Source organism: Bufo bufo, chromosome 7, assembly GCF_905171765.1.
Source record: "Bufo bufo chromosome 7, aBufBuf1.1, whole genome shotgun sequence".
Lineage (NCBI taxonomy): Eukaryota > Metazoa > Chordata > Amphibia > Anura > Bufonidae > Bufo > Bufo bufo.
The window spans coordinates 119,028,633-119,051,654 of record NC_053395.1 but is presented as its reverse complement, the minus strand read 5'-3'; positions in this window follow the sequence as shown (position 1 = coordinate 119,051,654).

Here is a 23,022-nt window from a genome sequence, read left to right as displayed (position 1 = left end):
TGTTGATAGCACTGGTTTTACATTCCTAGAGGGTAATATCAGCTATAGGTTTAATAATAGCTCTGGCTCCTGCTCCTCGCTTGTTAATCCTGTATGGGTGTCCAGGCAGCTAGGCGGCTCGTAGATGTGGTAAAGGGCATACATTTGTGGGATCCTCCAGTTGTGAGGAAGGTATAATGGTCAACCTAACTAATGAAACCCTGATCTCTTTAATAACACCCATAGACCAGATTATATCTGTTGGAAAGAAGGGTGTGACGTTCAGAATCAGGGAGCGATCCCTCAGTCTATTCAGTTATTACTGGAAGCCCGTGACCATCAGAAGTTCTTGTGTGGAGTTGACGGGTCCATACTATTTCCTATGCTGGTTAGCCGCTTATAAGGTAATTCCCCCTAATGCCAGAGGTTCATGTGTCCTGGTGAAGCTTGTCCCTGTATCTTATGTTGCAGCCGATTGGGAGAAACTGATGGAAGGAGGTAAGAAGGGCAGGGAGAGCTGGAAGGGAGTTGTTTTCTGGCTGGATGGGATGGGGAGTTGGACTTATGAAGCGATTGAACAATTTCTCGTCCATAGTGGATGAGATATTCAAAGAAACTGTTGAGGCAGTGAGAGAGATCACCGAGAAACATCAGTAGAGCGTCCAGAGGAGGGTTTCTGTGAATTAGATGATGGTTATGCCTGGCTGGCAGACACCATTGACAAGGGTCAGGCTCATACTGACAGGAGCAGGGCAGAGGCGGAGCTATGACTAATGAGGGTTGGAATCCTTTTTAAAGCTTTGGGAGGTCTTGGGGCTCACTGGTTTTCCATTGGATCCAGGCGAAAGGAAATAGGACATGTACTTATGTTTTTTGTTTCCATTCTTTCTATACGCCGGAGTAAGATGTTCCTGATGTCTAATCGACTAAGTTACCGAAGCCCGAACAGGCAAGATGCCCAGAAGACCAAACCATGGACCAGATGCAGAGGATTCCAAACCAGCCGACGACCAGCGCGAAACACCACCTCCTGAGTCAGCTCCCGAAGAAAAGAATCTCAGAGTCAAGATTTGTTTTAAGCTACGTGTCAAGATTGACTTTCTGTTTTCCATCATCTGTTTTGTTTTATGGATTCAGGACTTTTCGTAGACAAGACAGTTTTTTTCAAAGAAGATCGAGATTCGTCGAGGGACACTGGGGAGCATATGGCAAAGAGGAGGGACTGTTGTGGAAATTTTATAAGGATGTGTTTCTAATATATTGTGTATTGTCATCATGTCTCTCAGTGTCGGGGTAAACCATTGGAGTGGATATCTTCCTGTGTATGTCCTGTCACAGCTGCTGGGCGCAGAGGTCTCCGTCGGCGAATGGTCCATGTGCTAAGTACTGGGCTGTGGGCCGGGGGAGACTGATGTGTTCAGCAGAGCAGTGTTTTATTGGCTGATGTATGGACGCCGGCTAGGGCCCCCGCGCAAGACGCGGATTTATTGGCTTGGCGTGGATGCATTTGTTAAGAGAACAATATAATGAAAGGAACGTTTGTTGTCTCTAGTGCGCCTGATCAGCCGCTGGAGATAATGATGTTGTCCTGTAAATAAACATGCATGAGGATCATAGTAACTTTATCTGGCATTGATCACTGAGCAAGGCTGGATAAAATTAACTCCAGTGGTAATGGTAGATTATAGTATACATGTGTTTGTTAGCTGGCTAGGTTATTCTAAATGATGGTGTCTTGTCTTCCTATGTCATCACTTCCTGCATCCTTGTTATGGGCCAGCCCCTTTTATACCTTTTGTGAGTAAATAAAAGAAACAGACTGGGCAGGGGGAAGCGGAGTTGCTCAGCAGAATTCAAGATGGTAACACCTGTGTCTGACTCTGACTGCGGTTGAGGGATTTTTACCTTTCCTTACACAAAGTTTGATGAGAGCGGATTTCAAATATTAATATTTCTATTTCAGCATGCGGCCCGCGGGTTGTGGAACCCTGTTCTAACCCCTGTGAACACTGCAGTAATGCAGTGAAGAGCAGCACAGCACAGCTGCATTAAAGGGTTTGTCTCACTTCAGAAAATGCATTTATCACGTAGAGAAAGTAAATACGAGACACTTAATAATGCATAGTTAATGTCCATATTGCTTCCTTTGCTGGCTGGATTTATTTTTCTATCACATTATATACCTCATTTCCATATTTACCCTGCAATCCCTTCAGCGGTGGACATACTTGCACACTATAGGAAAAAGCACCAGCGTATGCGAACTCCCACAGTCTTGGCCACCAGAGAGTCCGACATATTTCCTATATTGTACAAGCACAGCCACCGATGCTGGTTTATAGGGTGGTCGTAACCATGGAAACGAGCCGTATATAATGTGATGGAAAAACAAATCCAGCTGGCAAAGGAGCCAATATAGAGAATCACAATACATTAGTAAGTGCCTGGTTTTAACTTTCTCTACATACAAAATGCTATTTTCTAAAGTGACACAACCCTTTTAACTGAGACCGCAGCATCTAGTGTTTAGACAGAGGGAGGGGGCTCCCTCTGTCACTCGATCTGGGCCCATGGTTTTCATGGCAGAAGGGTGTCTAAAAAGGCTCCAAAGTCTGACATATGGTTGTATTCCAAAGACACATTCTACACATCATCACAAATACCCTAGGGCAGGGGTGTACATAGAAGTCATTGGGCCTCATAGAAGAATCCAAATTGGGCCCCCATGCCCTATCCACTACCCATTGCTGAACTCTCCATTACCTGCCACTGGCCCCTCCCCTTGCTCCATGAACAGTGCTTGCTGCTGTGTGTTAGGGTACTTTCACACCAGCGTTATTCTTTTCCGGTATTGAAATCCGGTAAGGGGTCTCAATACCGGAAAAAACGCATCCGTTTTGTCCTAATGCATTCTGAATGGAAAGCAATCCGTTGAATGTACATCAGGATGCCTTCCGTTCCGACCTGGAACAATACCGCACTTGCCGGAACTGCCTGCCGGATTCTAACAACTCTAGTGTGAAAGTAGCCTTATATAGTCATATCACTGAAAGCACTATCAAACATAACCTTTACTGATTAAGTATAAAATCAAAGCCTGCTACTGAAAAAAATAGGGGCCCAAGTGAATATATCCAAAACAAACAGAAAAAATGAATTGTGTCAAGCTAATAGAATAACCTGGCAGGGACGGGGGTAATGGAGGATATCTTTCCCTATTTACACCCTAAAAAAAAAAACTGTCCCCTGAGACACACCCTGATGGTAAATGATTTCTGTGCTCGTGCCTATCCCCAAGTAGCCCTTTAATCGAAAGATATACAAAGTTATAGCAGAATTCACTACTCGCATGGCCAATAAAAATAAAAAATCAGCCCCGGTGCATTTCTCTCCCAACTGGGTTTATCAGGGGGCAATTAAAGCAAGCACAGGAATGGAATGATAGAAACACTATATAGTGTGCCATCAGGCCCAGACCAGGATTACATAACAGCCCAGGCACAAAACTCCACCGACCCATATATGATATTGCATAAAAATAATGGTGCACAATGCACACTGCTGAGGTGAACTTTGCTTTACTTGGTCATAACCTTATATAAACCATCAATACAAGAAAGGACAGGTCCCATGTTATTGATGGTCAGTGAGGTGCCTAAGGTGTTTGTCACCCGGGCGGGTCCTTTCTCTGGCACCCACCCCCCACCAATAATTATGTCCACACTGTGCCCACTTTGTACCCCATAACAGTTGTGCCCCTTCATAGTAGTAATGACCGCCGGGCCGCTTTACAAGTAGTAATGCCCTCTGTACCACCTTCATAGTAGTAATGCCCACTGTGCCAACTTCACAGTAGTAATGCCCACTTTGTGCCCCATAACGGTTATGCCCCTTCATAGTAGTAATGCTCTCTGTGCCCCCTCCAGATTAGTAGTCCTCTGTGCCTCCTTCATGGTAGTAATGCCCTCTGTGTCCCCTTCATAGTAGTAATGCCCTCTGTGCCCAAAAAACAAACTAACTACTCACCTTGTCCCATTCCTGATGCTCAGATCCAGCTTTCTTCTGCAAGCACAGATCAGTCTGTAGCATGGTGTGGGAGACGCACAGGCAGATTCCCTGGCTCCTCCCACACAGGCCAGCAGCTCGATCTGTGCCTGCAGGCTGAATGATGGAGCATCACAATTTAGTGATCGAGTGACAGGACCGCAGCTCCCTGGCGCTCCAGCAATAAGCACTTCCATCTGTATTGATGGAAGCATTCATTGCTTCTGGCACCCCCTCGACAGTGGGCACCCGAGGAGGACTGGTGTCCCTCGTCCCCACACGCCACTGTTGATGGTCACATTTTACGAGGTATAATAGATGCATCCGCAAAATACAGATACAGTACGTGTGGCATCTGCATTTTTTTGCGAACCCTTTGACTTCAGTGGGTTCATGAACCACATTTTACGGGCCAGAATGGAATGTATTCTATAATTTGTGGAATGGACATACAGATGTGGACAGCACATGAATGGTAACTGTATTTTGAGGTTCTGCAGTTTGCGTACTGCAAAGCAGATACAGTCATGTGCATGAGACCTTATTCTGTGCAGTTCATCAGGTGACATTCATTTCTGTCATTTAATGGAGACAGTGCTTCCATATTTTAAATTGGTGTTCTGGAATGGAAGGTTTTGTGATTATTGTAATTCATTTTGTGCCATTAAATGATTTGTAATTGCTAAAAAAAAAAAAATCTGTAAGAAGTAGAAAATCTATGCTATGCTGCTTCTGCTGCCATTACTATTGCAGCCACATGCCTCGAATAGCCTACCCGTTCCACACCATACTGCTGCTGCTCCCAATTAAAAATTTCTCTAGGTTTGTTCACAACAAGCCACTTTTTCTTCTGACAATTAACACTTGTGCATATCCTATGGACAGGCAGGCACGGTCTGTTTTTAACCTCTTCCTGATTAAGTGAAAAGTTTTCCGTTTTTGCCTTTTCTTTTTTTGCTCCCTGACTTCCCAGAGACATAACTTATTTTTTTGCAGAACAAATAATACTTTCTAATGACATCATTTAATATTGCATAGAATGTGGTAGGAAGTTGGAAAGAAAATTCCAAATGGAGTGGAATTGTAAAAACAAACCTCAATTCTGTCACAATTTTATGGGTTTTGAATCGATCATATTTATGTTTTCTCCTTTATGTCATTTACCATATGGGATGTTTTTTTATATTTTAATAGTATGGTCGTTTTTTCACATGGCGATTCCCATGATTTTATTTTGGGAAAAGGGAGGGGGAGGCGTTCCTGCCCATTAAGCACGCGATTCCAGGTTTCCGGCCATTCAGATGCCGTGGTGACATTTGATACAGTGTCTGCTATATGAAACAACAGGCATCTTCTAGCTATGGTGCTCACTCGGCTCCGGAGTGGATGCCATCTTTAAAGACCCAACATTTACCGTACAATTAAGTCAAATGTCGTAAAGGGGTTAAACTCGCTGTTCGTTTATGCCGTCAAACATGTGTTTACCCATAGCTACTGTATGAAAGTCAGTGTCACTCAGGCATGATTTACTATTGCTGTCATCGAGTTCAAAACCTTAGCGAGGGGGGAGAGAAAAAGAAAATTTCATAAAAAATTAATTCTGAGTCCTAGGAGACTAGAGGGTCTTATATACCAATTTTCAGGGCAATTGGAACCAATTTGGTTTAGCTTGAATCAATTCGGGTCTAAACCAAACATTTTCAACAATTCGGCGAATCGAAACCAAAGTGAATCTAATCTCTAAGCTAACTTATTCCACTGAAATGTAATGGACTACATTCTCAATTATTAACAATATTCTTTAACGGGGTAATTACCCTGACAGAGATATAGAAGATGCCTATCCGCCACGGTCCTGAAATCGGATTCATCGTATAAAAGACTCAATGCTGCAAAAACACCTCTACAGACAACTGTTCAGGGGAATTAGGATCCAGAGAGAAAGGCCAGACTTGTGGATCTCCCTGTAGAAGAAAAATAAGGAACCCCAATCATTGCTGTAAGTGCAGTGACACTTTGGGCACCTTGTGTTGAAGTCTCTCCCTGGACAAACTGCAGTAAGCCCTGAATTTGATCAATAAAGTCACAAATCAGCTCCATACTGAAAATACATTTTTGGGCATGTTATTATGTAAGGAAGAACTAGGGTTACCATCCAAACCACAGCCAGTGAACCCCAAAACTGCTACCAGCCTTTCGGAAGATGCTACCTAGGTGTTAATGAAATGCTTCTTAACTAGGGATGAGCGAACCCGAACTGTATAGTTCGGGTTCGTACAGAATTTTGGGGTGTCCGTGACACGGACCCGAACCCGAACATTTTCGTAAAAGTCCGGGTTCAGGTTCGGTGTTCGGCGCTTTCTTGGCGCTTTTTGAAAGGCTGCAAAGCAGCCAATCAACAAGCGTCATACTACTTGGCCCAAGAGGCCATCACAGCCATGCCTACTATTGGCATGGCTGTGATTGGCCAGTGCACCATGTGACCCAGCCTCTATTTAAGCTGGAGTCACGTAGCGCCGCACGTCACTCTGCTATGATCAGTATAGGGAGAGGTTGCAGCTGCGACGTTAGGGTGAGATTAGAAAGATTAACTCCTCCAAAAGACTTCATTCTGTGATCGATCTGCAGCTGTGGATCATTGAAGTGCTATTATTGACTTGCTCACTTTTTTGAGGCTGCCCAGAGCGTTTTTAGATCACTTTTTTTCTGGGGTGATCGGCGGCCATTTTGTGACTTGTGGTGCGCCAGCACGAGCTATCACCAAGTGTATTTACCCATCGATAGTGTGGTTATTTTGTGCTATATCCTACATCAGCTGCAGGCTGAGCCTGTGTCACCGAAGTGCATTTAACCATCAACAGTCTGGTTATTTTTTGGCCATATACTACATCAGTTGCAGGCTGAGCCTGTGTCACCCAAGTGCATTTAACCATCAACAGTCTGATTATTTTTTGGCCATATACTACATCAGCTGCAGGCTGAGCCTGTGTCACCCAAGTGTATTTAACCATCGATAGTGTGGTTATTTATTGCTATATCCTACATCAGCTGCAGGCTGAGCCTGTGTCACCCAAGTGCATTTAACCATCAACAGTCTGATTATTTTTTGGCCATATACTACATCTGGTGCAGGCTGAGCCTGTGTCACCCAAGTGCATTTAACCATCAACAGTGTGGTTATTTTTTGGCCATATATTACATCAGGGGCAAATTGAGCCTGTCACCCAGCGCCTAAAAAATAGACCTGACATTTCTATTCAACCAAATCTGTACTGTTTTAGCTGGTCAAGTTATTTGTATTGACCGTAAAAGCACACTTTTTTTTCTGGGTTGAAAAAGCATTCCCAAATTTCCCATTCTCAAAATAACTAGTTTCTGGTATTTGAGGCCTACTTGGAATCTATCCCAAAAAGAAAATCTTACATTGAAGGTATTGATAGTGTCATTCAGAAAAACCTAAGACACACGCTAACGTGCTGATAGAAGTGTCATTCTGTGATTAAACCTATACCTATCACACAGCGCAAAAAAAAACAGGTCTCACATCTCTATTCAACCAAATCTGCACTGTTTTTGCTGGTCAAGTTATTTGTAGTGACCGTAAAAGCAGACTTTTTGTTCTGGGTTGAAAAAGCATTCCCAAATTTCCCATTCTCAAAATAACTAGTTTCTGGTATTTGAGGCCTACTTGAAATCTATCCCAAAAAGAAAATCTTACATTGAAGGTATTGATAGTGTCATTCAGAAAAACCTAAGACACACGCTAGCGTGCTGATAGAAGTGTCATTCTGTGATTAAACCTATACCTGTCACACAGCGCAAAAAAAAACAGGTCTCACATTCCTATTCAACCAAATCTGCACTGTTTTAGCTGGTCAAGTTATTTGTAGTGACCGTAAAAGCAGACTTTTTGTTCTGGGTTGAAAAAGCATTCCCAAATTTCCCATTCTCAAAATAACTAGTTTCTGGTATTTGAGGCCTACTTGAAATCTATCCCAAAAAGAAAATCTTACATTGAAGGTATTGATAGTGTCATTCAGAAAAACCTAAGACACACGCTAGCGTGCTGATAGAAGTGTCATTCTGTGAATAAACCTATACCTGTCACACAGCGCAAAAAAAAACAGGTCTCACATCTCTATTCAACCAAATCTGCACTGTTTTTGCTGGTCAAGTTATTTGTAGTGACCGTAAAAGCAGACTTTTTGTTCTGGGTTGAAAAAGCATTCCCAAATTTCCCATTCTCAAAATAACTAGTTTCTGGTATTTGAGGCCTACTTGAAATCTATCCCAAAAAGAAAATCTTACATTGAAGGTATTGATAGTGTCATTCAGAAAAACCTAAGACACACGCTAGCGTGCTGATAGAAGTGTCATTCTGTGATTAAACCTATACCTGTCACACAGCGCAAAAAAAAACAGGTCTCACATCTCTATTCAACCAAATCTGCACTGTTTTAGCTGGTCAAGTTATTTGTAGTGACCGTAAAAGCAGACTTTTTGTTCTGGGTTGAAAAAGCATTCCCAAATTTCCCATTCTCAAAATAACTAGTTTCTGGTATTTGAGGCCTACTTGAAATCTATCCCAAAAAGAAAATCTTACATTGAAGGTATTGATAGTGTCATTCAGAAAAACCTAAGACACACGCTAGCGTGCTGATAGAAGTGTCATTCTGTGATTAAACCTATACCTGTCACACAGCGCAAAAAAAACCAGGTCTCACATCTCTATTCAACCAAATCTGCACTGTTTTTGCTGGTCAAGTTATTTGTAGTGACCGTAAAAGCAGACTTTTTGTTCTGGGTTGAAAAAGCATTCCCAAATTTACCATTCTCAAAATAACTAGTTTCTGGTATTTGAGGCCTACTTGAAATCTATCCCAAAAAGAAAATCTTACATTGAAGGTATTGATAGTGTCATTCAGAAAAACCTAAGACACACGCTAGCGTGCTGATAGAAGTGTCATTCTGTGATTAAACCTATACCTGTCACACAGCGCAAAAAAAAACAGGTCTCACATCTCTATTCAACCAAATCTGCACTGTTTTTGCTGGTCAAGTTATTTGTAGTGACCGTAAAAGCAGACTTTTTGTTCTGGGTTGAAAAAGCATTCCCAAATTTCCCATTCTCAAAATAACTAGTTTCTGGTATTTGAGGCCTACTTGAAATCTATCCCAAAAAGAAAATCTTACATTGAAGGTATTGATAGTGTCATTCAGAAAAACCTAAGACACACGCTAGCGTGCTGATAGAAGTGTCATTCTGTGATTAAACCTATAACTGTCACACAGCGCAAAAAAAAAACAGGTCTCACATCTCTATTCAACCAAATCTGCACTGTTTTTGCTGGTCAAGTTATTTGTAGTGACCGTAAAAGCAGACTTTTTGTTCTGGGTTGAAAAAGCATTCCCAAATTTGCCATTCTCAAAATTGTGGTGAACGGGAACAATGAGGAAAACATCTAATAAGGGACGCGGACGTGGACATGGTCGTGGTGGTGTTAGTGGACCCTCTGGTGCTGGGAGAGGACGTGGCCGTTCTGCCACAGCCACACGTCCTAGTGAACCAACTACCTCAGGTCCCAGTAGCCAGCAGAATTTACAGCGATATTTGGTGGGGCCCAATGCCGTTCTAAGGATGGTAAGGCCTGAGCAGGTCCAGGCATTAGTCAATTGGGTGGCCGACAGTGGATCCAGCACGTTCACATTATCTCCCACCCAGTCTTCTGCAGAAAGCGCACAGATGGCGCATGAAAACCAAGCCCATCGGTCTGTCACATCACCCCCATGCATATCAGGGAAACTGTCTGAGCCTCAAGTTATGCAGCAGTCTCTTATGCTGTTTGAAGACTCTGCTGCCAGGGTTTCCCAAGGGCATCCACCTAGCCCTTCCCCAGGGGTGGAAGAGATAGAATGCACTAACGCACAACCACTTATTTTTCCTGATGATGAGGACATGGGAATACCACCTCAGCACGTCTCTGATGATGACGAAACACAGGTGCCAACTGCTGCGTCTTTCTGCAGTGTGCAGACTGAACAGGAGGTCAGGGATCAAGACTGGGTGGAAGACGATGCAGGGGACGATGAGGTCCTAGACCCCACATGGAATGAAGGTCGTGCCACTGACTTTCACAGTTCGGAGGAAGAGGCAGTGGTGAGACCGAGCCAACAGCGTAGCAAAAGAGGGAGCAGTGGGCAAAATCAGAACACCCGCCGCCAAGAGACTCCGCCTGCTACTGACTGCCGCCATTTGGGACCGAGCACCTCAAAGGCAGCTTCAAGGAGTTCCCTGGCATGGCACTTCTTCAAACAATGTGCTGACGACAAGACCCGAGTGGTTTGCACGCTGTGCCATCAGAGCCTGAAGCGAGGCATTAACGTTCTGAACCTTAGCACAACCTGCATGACCAGGCACCTGCATGCAAAGCATGAACTGCAGTGGAGTAAACACCTTAAAAACAAGGAAGTCACTCAGGCTCCCCCTGCTACCTCTTCTGCTGCTGCCGCCTCGGCCTCTTCTGCTGCTGCCGCCGCCTCGGCCCCTTCTGCTGCTGCTGCCGCCGCCTCGGCCTCTTCCTCCGCCTCTGGAGGAACGTTGGCACCTGCCGCCCAGCAAACATGGGATGTACCACCAACACCACCACCTGCGTCACCAAGCATCTCAACCATGTCACACGGCAGCGTTCAGCTCTCCATCTCACAAACATTTGAGAGAAAGCGTAAATTCCCACCTAGCCACCCTCGATCCCTGGCCCTGAATGCCAGCATTTCTAAACTACTGGCCTATGAAATGCTGTCATTTAGGCTGGTGGACACACACAGCTTCAAACAGCTCATGTCACTTGCTGTCCCACAGTATGTTGTTCCCAGCCGCCACTACTTCTCCAAGAGAGCCGTGCCTTCCCTGCACAAACAAGTGTCCGATAAAATCAAGTGTGCACTGCGCAACGCCATCTGTGGCAAGGTCCACCTAACCACAGATACGTGGACCAGTAAGCACGGCCAGGGACGCTATATCTCCCTAACTGCACACTGGGTAAATGTAGTGGCGGCTGGGCCCCAGGCGGATAGCTATTTGGCGCACGTCCTTCCGCCGCCAAGGATCGCAGGGCAACTTCTTTGCCTCCTGTCTCCTCCTCCTCCTACTCAGCTTCCTCCTCCTCTTCTTCCACCTGCTCATCCAGTCAGCCACACACCTTCACCACCAACTTCAGCACAGCACGGGGTAAACGTCAGCAGGCCATTCTGAAACTCATATGTTTGGGGGACAGGCCCCACACCGCACAGGAGTTGTGGCGGGGTATAGAACAACAGACCGATGAGTGGTTGCTGCCGGTGAGCCTCAAGCCCGGCCTGGTGGTGTGCGATAATGGGCGAAATCTCGTTGCAGCTCTGGGACTAGCCGGTTTGACGCACATCCCTTGCCTGGCGCATGTGCTGAATTTGGTGGTGCAGAAGTTCATTCGCAACTACCCCGACATGTCAGAGCTGCTGCATAAAGTGCGGGACGTCTGTTCGCGCTTCCGGCGTTCACACCCTGCCGCTGCTCGCCTGTCTGCGCTACAGCGTAACTTCGGCCTTCCCGCTCACCGCCTCATATGCGACGTGCCCACCAGGTGGAACTCCACCTTGCATATGCTGGAACGACTGTGCGAGCAGCAGCAGGCCATAGTGGAGTTTCAGCTGCAGCACGCACGGGTCAGTCGCACTGTGGATCAGACCCACTTCACCACCAATGACTGGGCCTCCATGCGAGACCTGTGTGCCCTGTTGCGCTGTTTCGAGTACTCCACCAACATGGCCAGTGGCGATGACGCCGTTATCAGCGTTACAATACCACTTCTATGTCTCCTTGAGAAAACACTTAGGGCGATGATGGAAGAGGAGGTGGCCCAGGAGGAAGAGGAGGAAGAGGGGTCATTTTTAGCACTTTCAGGCCAGTCTCTTCGAAGTGACTCAGAGGGAGGTTTTTTGCAACACCAGAGGCCAGGTACAAATGTGGCCAGACAGGGCCCACTACTGGAGGACGAGGAGGACAAGGATGAGGAGGAGGTGGAGGAGGATGAGGATGAAGCATGTTCACAGCGGGGTGGCACCCAAAGCAGCTCGGGCCCATCACTGGTGCGTGGCTGGGGGGAAACACAGGACGATGACGATACGCCTCCCACAGAGGACAGCTTGTCCTTACCTCTGGGCAGCCTGGCACACATGAGCGACTACATGCTGCAGTGCCTGCGCAACGACAGCAGAGTTGCCCACATTTTAACGTGTGCGGACTACTGGGTTGCCACCCTGCTGGATCCCCGGTACAAAGACAATGTGCCCACCTTACTTCCTACACTTGAGCGTGATAGGAAGATGCGCGAGTACAAGCGCACGTTGGTAGACGCGCTACTGAGAGCATTCCCAAATGTCACAGGGGAACCAGTGGAAGCCCAAGGCGAAGGCAGAGGAGGAGCAAGAGGTCGCCAACGCAGCTGTGTCACACCCAGCTCCTCTGAGGACAGGGTTAGCATGGCAGAGATGTGGAAAAGTTTTGTCAACACGCCACAGCTAAGTGCACCACCACCTGATACGGAACGTGTTAGCAGGAGGCAACATTTCACTAACATGGTGGAACAGTACCTGTGCACACCCCTCCACGTACTGACTGATGGTTCGTCCCCATTCAACTTCTGGGTCTCCAAATTGTCCACGTGGCCAGAGCTAGCCTTTTATGCCTTGGAGGTGCTGGCCAGCCAATGTGGACAAGCTGACGTTCATAAAAATGAACCAGGCATGGATCCCACAGGACCTGTCCATCCCTTGTGCAGATTAGATATTAACTACCTCCCCTTAACAATATATTATTCTACTCCAGGGCACTTCCTCATTCAATACTATTTTTAATTTCATTTTACCATTATATTGCGGGGCAACCCAAAGTTGAATGAACCTCTCCTCTGTCTGGGTGCCGGGGCCTAAATGTGTGACAGTGGCCTGTTCCAGTGGTGGGTGACGTGAAGCCTGATTCTCTGCTATGACATGAAGACAGATTCTGCGCTGACATAAGGCCAGATTCTCTGTTACGGGACCGCTCTCCTCTGTCTGGGTGCCAGGGCCTAAATGTGTGACAGTGGCCTGTTCTAGTGGTGGGTGACGTGAAGCCTGATTCTCTGCTATGACATGAAGACAGATTCTGCGCTGACATAAGGCCAGATTCTCTGTTACGGGGCCTCTCTCCTCTGCCTGGGTGCCTGGGCCTAAATGTGTGACAGTGGCCTGTTCCAGTGGTGGGTGACGTGAAGCCTGATTCTCTGCTATGACATGAAGACAGATTCTGCGCTGACATAAGGCCAGATTCTCTGTTACGAGACCGCTCTCCTCTGTCTGGGTGCCGGGGCCTAAATGTGTGACAGTGGCCTGTTCCAGTGGTGGGTGACGTGAAGCCTGATTCTCTGCTATGACATGAAGACAGATTCTGCGCTGACATAAGGCCAGATTCTCTGTTACGGGACCGCTCTCCTCTGTCTGGGTGCCGGGGCCTAAATGTGTGACAGTGGCCTGTTCCAGTGGTGGGTGATGTGAAGCCTGATTCTCTGCTATGACATGAAGACAGATTCTGCGCTGACATAAGGCCAGATTCTCTGTTACGGGACCTCTCTCCTCTGCCTGGGGGCCTGGGCCTAAATGTGTGACAGTGGCCTGTTCCAGTGGTGGGTGACGTGAAGCCTGATTCTCTGCTATGACATGAATACAGATTCTGCGCTGACATAAGGCCAGATTCTCTGTTACGGGACCGCTCTCCTCTGTCTGGGTGCCGGGGCCTAAATGTGTGACAGTGGCCTGTTCCAGTGGTGGGTGACGTGAAGCCTGATTCTCTGCTATGACATGAATACAGATTCTGCGCTGACATAAGGCCAGATTCTCTGTTACGGGACCTCTCTCCTCTGCCTGGGTGCCTGGGCCTAAATGTGTGACAGTGGCCTGTTCCAGTGGTGGGTGACGTGAAGCCTGATTCTCTGCTATGACATGAATACAGATTCTGCGCTGACATAAGGCCAGATTCTCTGTTACGGGACCTCTCTCCTCTGCCTGGGTGCCTGGGCCTAAATGTGTGACAGTGGCCTGTTCCAGTGGTGGGTGACGTGAAGCCTGATTCTCTGCTATGACATGAAGACAGATTCTGCGCTGACATAAGGCCAGATTCTCTGTTACGGGACCGCTCTCCTCTGTCTGGGTGCCGGGGCCTAAATGTGTGACAGTGGCCTGTTCCAGTGGTGGGTGACGTGAAGCCTGATTCTCTGCTATGACATGAAGACAGATTCTGTGCTGACATAAGGCCAGATTCTCTGTTACGGGACCGCTCTCCTCTGTCTGGGTGCCGGGGCCTAAATGTGTGACAGTGGCCTGTTCCAGTGGTGGGTGACGTGAAGCCTGATTCTCTGCTATGACATGAAGACAGATTCTGCGCTGACATAAGGCCAGATTCTCTGTTACGGGACCGCTCTCCTCTGTCTGGGTGCCGGGGCCTAAATGTGTGACAGTGGCCTGTTCCAGTGGTGGGTGACGTGAAGCCTGATTCTCTGCTATGACATGAAGACAGATTCTGCGCTGACATAAGGCCAGATTCTCTGTTACGGGACCGCTCTCCTCTGTCTGGGTGCCGGGGCCTAAATGTGTGACAGTGGCCTGTTCCAGTGGTGGGTGACGTGAAGCCTGATTCTCTGCTATGACATGAAGACAGATTCTGCGCTGACATAAGGCCAGATTCTCTGTTACGGGACCTCTCTCCTCTGCCTGGGTGCCTGGGCCTAAATGTGTGACAGTGGCCTGTTCCAGTGGTGGGTGACGTGAAGCCTGATTCTCTGCTATGACATGAAGACAGATTCTGCACTGACATAAGGCCAGATTCTCTGTTACGGGACCGCTCTCCTCTGTCTGGGTGCCGGGGCCTAAATGTGTGACAGTGGCCTGTTCCAGTGGTGGGTGACGTGAAGCCTGATTCTCTGCTATGACATGAAGACAGATTCTGCGCTGACATAAGGCCAGATTCTCTGTTACGGGACCGCTCTCCTCTGTCTGGGTGCCGGGGCCTAAATGTGTGACAGTGGCCTGTTCCAGTGGTGGGTGACGTGAAGCCTGATTCTCTGCTATGACATGAAGACAGATTCTGCGCTGACATAAGGCCAGATTCTCTGTTACGGGACCGCTCTCCTCTGTCTGGGCGCCGGGGCCTAAATGTGTGACAGTGGCCTGTTCCAGTGGTGGGTGACGTGAAGCCTGATTCTCTGCTATGACATGAAGACAGATTCTGCGCTGACATAAGGCCAGATTCTCTGTTACGGGACCGCTCTCCTCTGTCTGGGTGCCTGGGCCTAAATGTGTGACAGTGGCCTGTTCCAGTGGTGGGTGACGTGAAGCCTGATTCTCTGCTATGACATTAAGACAGATTCTGCGCTGACATAAGGCCAGATTCTCTGTTACGGGACCGCTCTCCTCTGTCTGGGTGCCGGGGCCTAAATGTGTGACAGTGGCCTGTTCCAGTGGTGGGTGACGTGAAGCCTGATTCTCTGCTATGACATGAAGACTGATTCTGTGCTGACATGAAGCCAGATTCTCTGCTATGGCATGAAGAGACTGATTCTGTGCTGACATGAAGCCAGATTCTGTGCTATGGCATGAAGAGACTGATTCTCTGCTGACGTCAAGCCAGATTCTCTGCTATGGGACCTCTGTCCAATTGATATTGGTTCATTTTTATTTTTTTAATTTTTATTTTAATTAATTTCCCTATCCACATTTGTTTGCAGGGGATTTACCTACATGTTGCTGTCTTTTGCAGCCCTCTAGCTCTTTCCTGGGCTGTTTTACAGCCTTTTTAGTGCCCAAAAGTTCGGGTCCCCTTTGACTTCAATGGGGTTCGGGTTCGGGACGAAGTTCGGTTCGGGTTCGGATCCCGAACCCGAACATTTACGGGAAGTTCGGCCGAACTTCTCGAACCCAAACATCCAGGTGTTCGCTCAACTCTATTCTTAACCCTTTCATGACCAAGGGTCATTGATGCCCCAGTGTCCAGGTCAAAATTTACAAATCTGGCATGCGTCACTTTATGTGGTAATTGCTTTGGAACACTTTTATTTATCCAAGCCATTCTGAGATTGTTTTCTCGTGACATATTGTACTCCATGATTGTCATAAATTTGAGTCAATATATTTCACCTTTATTTATGAAAAAATCCCAAATTTATAAAAAAAAATGAAAAATTCACAATTTTCTAAATTTCAATTTCTCTGCTTCTAAAACAGAAAGTCATACCTAATAAAATATTTACTACTTAACATTTCCCATATGTCTACTTTATGTTGGCATCGTTTTGGAAATGTCATTTTATTTTTTTAGGACGTTAGAAGGCTTTGAAGTTTAGAAGCAATTCTTCTAATTTTTAAGAAAATTTCCAAAACCCACTTATTAAGGACCAGGTTCAGGTCTGAAGTCACTTTGTGGGGCTTACATAGTGGAAATCCCCCATAAATGACCCCATTGTAGAAACTACACCCCTCAAGTTACTCAAAACTGATTTTACAAACTTTGTTAACCCTTTAGGTGAATTAAAGGAAAATGGAGATTAAATTTCTAAATTTCACTTTTTTGGCAGATTTTCCATTTTATGAAAATTTTTTCTTTAACACATTGAGGGTTAACAGCCAAACAAAACTCAATATTTATTACCCTGATTCTGCGGTTTACAGAAACAACCCACATGTGGTCGTAAACTGATGTAAGGGCGCACGGCAGGGCGCAGAAGGAAAGGAACGCCGTATGGTTTTTGGAAGGCAGATTTTGCTAAACTGGTTTTAGATGCCATGTCCCATTTAAAGCCCCCCTGATGCACCCATACAGTAGAAACTCCCAAAAAGTGACCCTATTTTGGAAACTAGGGGATAAGGTGTCAGTTTTATTGGTACTATTTTGGGGTACATATGATTTTTAATTGCTCTATATTAAGTTTTTTGTAAGGCAAGGTGGCTGTTTTGGCACAGTTTTTTTTTTTTTACAAGATTCATCTGACAGGGTAGATCATGTGCTATTTTTATAGAGCAGGTTGTTACGGACGCAATGATATCAAATATGTCTACTTTCTTTGTTTGTTTGTTTGTTTCAGTTTTACATAATAAAGCAATTTTGAAAAACAAATTATGTTTTTGTGTGTCCATTTTCTGAACGCCATATGTTTTTTTATTTTTCTGCCGATCGTCTTGTGCAGGGGCTAATTTTTTGCAGAAAGAGTTGAGGTTTTTATTGGTACCATTTTTGGGTACATAGGATTTTTTGATCATTCATTTTACTTTATGGGGCAAGGTGACCTAAAAACTGGCTGTTTTGGAACAGTTTTTATTTATTTATTTTTACAGTGTTATCTGAGGGGTTAGGTAATATGACAGTTTTATAGAGCAGATCGTTACGGACGTGGCAATACCTAATATGTTTACTTTTTCTTATTTATTTAAGTTTTACACAATAATAGCATTTCTGAAACCAAAAAAATTATGTTTTAGTGTCTCCATAGTCTGAGAGCCATAGATTTTTTATTTTTTGGGCGATTGTCTTAAATAGGGTATCATTTTTTGCGGGATGGGGTAACGGTTTGATTGGTACTATTTTGGGGGTCATAAGCCTTTTTGATCGCTTGCTGTTGCACTTTTTGTGATGTAAGGTGACAAAAATGGCCTTTTTTACGCTTTTTTTTTTTTTATGGTGTTTATCGGATGGGGTCTATCATGTGATATATTTATAGAGACGGTCGTTACGGACGCGGTGATACCTAATATGTGTATTTTATTAAATTTTTTTCATTTTTTATAAGAAAAAGCTATTTCTTTTTTTAATTTTACATTTTTATTTATTTATTTATTTTTACTTTTATTATTTTCACTTTTTTTTTATCAAGTCCCTCTTGGATCTTGAAGATCCAGTGGGGCTGATGGCTGTACTATGCTTTGCAATGCTCTTGCATTGCAAAGTATAATACAATCAGATGCCCTGTAGGTGGCAACAGCAGACGCTTTTGCAAAGTGTCCGGTTGCCATGGCAACCACCGGGCGCTGCAATCGCAGTGCAGCAGCCCCGATGGTGGAGAGAGGGAGCCCCCTCCCTCTATTAACCCCATGGATGCCGCTGCCGTGGCATCTATGGGGTTACAGCAGAGTGTCAGCATAGAGCTGACACTCTCTGCTGATGGCGGCGGCTCAGGAATGGAGCCGCCGTCATCACACACAGCAGGGGGACCATACGGCATGGGGGCAGCGCTGGAAAGGGGGGTGGTGTCACGGCCAGCATTGAGGGGGCAGGAGGAAAGTATGGGGTGGGGAGGGGGCGGACTGCAGGAGGCAGGAGATAAGCGCTTCAGCGGCAGGCGGACACAAGGGGGGGCTTGGAGGGGCATACATTACCTTTGCAGCGCTTGGATTAAAGAGCTGCCATGACGTCTATACACGTGGTAGCAGTGGCGTAGGGATCGCCATAGCAGCCATAGCAATGGCTATGGGGCCCTACACCACTGGGGGCCCGCCGCCAACTGACGATAAAAAAATAAATAAATGTGGCGAGTGGGCCAGGCGTGTCGCTGTGATAGGGGCAGGGCTCCAGATGGTCTCTCCCTCCCCCCTGTGCCATTGCGCCACCAATGAAGGTAACTGACCTGTTAATACAAATACAGGATGCGGGTGCCGGAATCAAATAGTGGCACCCAACCTCTATGGGAGCGGCACCTGAGGGGTTAACTGCCGCTGATCGCAGCTCCCTGTCATAGAGGTCGGGTGTTGGCTATTTGATTCCGGCACCCGCCTCCTGTATTTGTATTAACAGGTCAGTTACCTTCATTGGTGGCGCAGTGCGGCCCCCCCAACACCCCAGTATAATAAACATTGAGTGCGCCCCCCCAGTATAATAAACATTGAGTGCGCCCCCCCCAGTATAATAAATACTGAATCCGGCATTCAGGCAAATCTTCAGTTTTTTTCGCCAGAGATAAAACCGTAGAATGCTGCGGTTTTATCTTTTGCCTGATCAGTCAAAAAGACTGACCTGAAGACATCTTTTCCAGTATAGAGCCCCTGTGACGGAACTCTATGCCGGAAAAGAAAAACGCTAATGTGAAAGTACCCTAAAATATTAAGTTTAAATCCCCCCTTTCCCAATTTTACATCTAAAATATATAAACAATAAATAAACATATTACGGTACATAGCGCTGCGTCCGAAAAGTCCAAACTATAAAATTTTTGAAAAATTTCTCCTATGCGGTGAGCATTCGCCATTTTTAGTCACCTCGTCACCCCAAAAAATAGGATAGGACTGTTCTATTATGGGCCGAACGTTTCATAAAATGCAAAATGCATGCTGCTTTTTTTGGTGTTTTTTTTTGCACGGTATTGAGTATCGCAATACTTTTTTATGGAGACGAAAGCGAATCAAAACTTTGGTATCGAAACAACCCTACGCCAATCTGATCGGCTTAGCGTTGTCACGATACCAAAATTTTGATTCGGTTTTGATTTGGCGACTAAAAATTTAATTTGGCTCCTAAATTTTTCAGTTCAGGAGCCAATGGCTACTAGGTATTTTTTTTAGTCTGGAGCACTGGATAGGGGGCGGTCGGACTCGGAGCCGGCAGAGGTAGAGAGGCAGTCGCCGGAAGTGGAGGAGGCGGGGTCGTAGACTAGGAGCGGCACGTACTAGGAAGCTGCGAGTTGAGCTGCTGGAGTGTCGGTGGCTGGCTGGCTCGGTGGGCGGCGCATGCGCAGTACGGGGTACAGTTCGGTTGGTTCAACTTCAAGTGGCTGAGGTGAGGGCTGGCTGGGGAGTGGGACTGAGTCTGACTAAGTCTCTGACCGAAGCGGCAGCGTCAGTCAGTGGAGAGATGTGGAGACTGGAGTACTGTAACTGGAGTCACTCTGGAGACTAGTGTAGTGGACAAGTGGAAGGAGACTGGAGTTATTTCATCTGTGTGTGTGAGCTACCGCTGGATCTCAGCATCTTCCCTATTCACACATATACCTGCTCAAGCCTGGCAGGCGCAACTGCGCCCGCATTATTTAATAGTGTGGTGTGGTAATGGTTAATGGCATTGGTGAAGACACAGCCACCTAATCCTATCTGAGGGTTCTGTGATTAGGTGGCTGTGTCTTCGCCAAAATGCCATTAACCATTACCACACCACACTATTAAATAATGCAGCTGCGCCTGCCAGGCTTGAGCAGGTATATGTGTGAATAGGGAAGATGCTGAGATCTGGCTGTACCTCAAAGTGAGGTACAGCCAGATCTCAGCATCTTCCCTAATCCATATTCACACATATACCTGCTCAAGCCTGGGAGGCGCAGCTGCATTATTTAAAGGGATTCTGTCAGATTTAACCCCTCTAACCTAAGCATATGCTCATGTCCAGACTAATAAGAAGAATCCTAAGCTGGCCTTATTAAACCTCACTGTGGCTCTATTTGCCCAAAAAACTGGTTTTTATAACCTTTCAATCACTTACTTAAGGTGCCCAAGGGAAGGTCCGTTAATACAGGGTGCCCGACCACACTCCTTGCCGTCTGTTGCCCAGCGCCGCCTTCCCTGTCTTCAACGCCGCCTTCTACAGCTCACCGCCGCCTCCGCAATCCTCCCCGTCCCTCTGCCAGATCCCGCGCCTGCGCACTAGGCTCAGCCTGATGCGCCCGTGCGGACTCCTGGCAGCGGCAGGCTCGGGATCTGGCAGAGGGACGGGGAGGATTGCGGAGTCGGCGCTGAGCTGTAGAAGGCAGCACTGAAGACAGGGAAGGCGGCGCTGGGCAACGGACAGCAAGGGGTGCGGCAGGGCACCCTGTATTAACGGACCTCACCTTGGGCACCTTAAGTAAGTGATTGACAGGTTATAAAAACCACTTTTTTGGGCAAATAGAGCCACAGTGAGGTTTAATAAGGCCAGCTTAGGATTCTTCTTATTAGTCTGGACATGAGCATATGCTTAGGTTAGAGGGGTTAAATCTGATGACAGAATCCCTTTAATAGTGTGGTGTGGGGATGTTGGGGTGGGGGTGGGAGATCCGGGAATGGGGGGGGGCCCATAATTTTTTTTTGCTATGGGGCCCAGTCATTGGTTTGTTTTTTCTATGAACTTATCATCTGTTCCACTGTTTCACAACATCCTGGTCTTAGAATACATTCTGAAGGTCATCTGTAATTGTGTTAGGAAATAAAGGCCAGGGATGGGGAGTATTTCACTTAATTCAGAATACAATAGTGAAGATTGCTAAAATGGAGTGTGAGCTGATATGAACCAATGTTTCTAGGGTTTCTAGGAAATGTTTATTGTCTTTCAGTGAATAAAGGATCCAGATGGTCTGCATTCTTATCCAATTTAGGCTACTTTCACACCTGCATTCGGGTGTCCGCTCGTGAGCACCGTTTGAAGGGGCTCACAAGCGGCCCCGAACGCATCCGTCCAGCCCTAATGCATCCGTCCAGCCCTAATGCATCCGTCCAGCCCTAATCCGTCCAGCCCTAATGCATTCTGAGTGGACGCGGATCCGCTCAGAATGCATCAGTCTGGCGGCGTTCAGCCTCCGCTCAGCAAGCGGACACCTGAACGCTGCTTGCAGCGTTCGGGTGTCCGTCTGGCCGTGCGGAGGCAAGCGGATCCGTCCAGACTTACAATGGAAGTCAATGGGGACGGATCCGCTTGAAGATGACACAATATGGCTCAATCTTCAAACGGATCCGTCCCCCATTGACTTTCAATGTAAAGTCTGGACGGATCCGTTCAGGCTACTTTCAGACTTAGAATTTTTTTCAAACTATAATGCAGACGGATCCGTTCTGAACGGATACAAACGTCTGCATTATAGGAGCGGATCCGTCTGAGCAGACATCAGACGGACCCGCTCTGAACGCTAGTGTGAAAGTAGCCTTAGTTCCAGTTTTAGACAAATTAACTTTTACAGATTTCTGAACCACAAGATGTTGCCATATGTGTCAAAGATATTGCCAATATGCTATCACCTGTAATTATGTAATCTGCCACGTCTAATTTTAAGTATTGTATCCACCTCAGAAACTCCCAGTTACTCCCATTATCGAAAGGTACAGCCAGGTCCATAAATATTGGGACATCAACACAATTCTAACATTGTTGGCTCTATACACCACACCAATGGATTTTAAATGAAACGAACAAGATGTGCTTTAACTGCAGACTGTCAGCTTTAATTTGAGGGTATTTACATCCAAATCAGGTGAACGGTGTAGGAATTACAGTTTGCATATGTGCCTCCCACTTGTTAACCCCTTAAGGACCGGGCTCATTTTCACCTTAAGGACCAGGCCATTTTTTAGAAATCTGACCAGTGTCACTTTAAGTGCTAATAACTTTAAAACGCTTTGACTTATCCAGGCCATTCTGAGAAAGTTTTTTCGTCACATATTGTACTTCATGACACTGGTAAAATGAAGTCAAAAAAATTATTTTTTTTGCACAAAAAAATACCTAATTTACCAAAAATTTGGAAAAATTTGCAAATTTCAAAGTTTCAGTTTCTCTACTTCTGTAATACATAGTAATACCCCAAAAAATTGTGATGACTTTACATTCCCCATATGTCTACTTCATGCTTGAATTGTTTTGGGAATGATATTTTATTTTTTGGGGATGTTATAAGGCTTAGAAGTTTAGAAGCAAATCTTGAAATTTTTCCGAAATTTACAAAAACTCAATTTTTAGGGACCAGTTCAGGTTTGAAGTCACTTTGCGAGGCTTACATAATAGAAACCACCCAAAAATGACCCCATCTAAGAAACTACACCCCTCAAGGTATTCAAAACTGATTTTGCATACATTGTTAACCCTTTAGGTGTTGCACAAGAGTTATTGGCAAATGGGGAGGAAATTTGAGAATTTGATTTTTTTGTCTAATTTTTCATTTTAACCCATTTTTTCCACTAACAAAGCAAGGGTTAACAGCCAAACAAGAC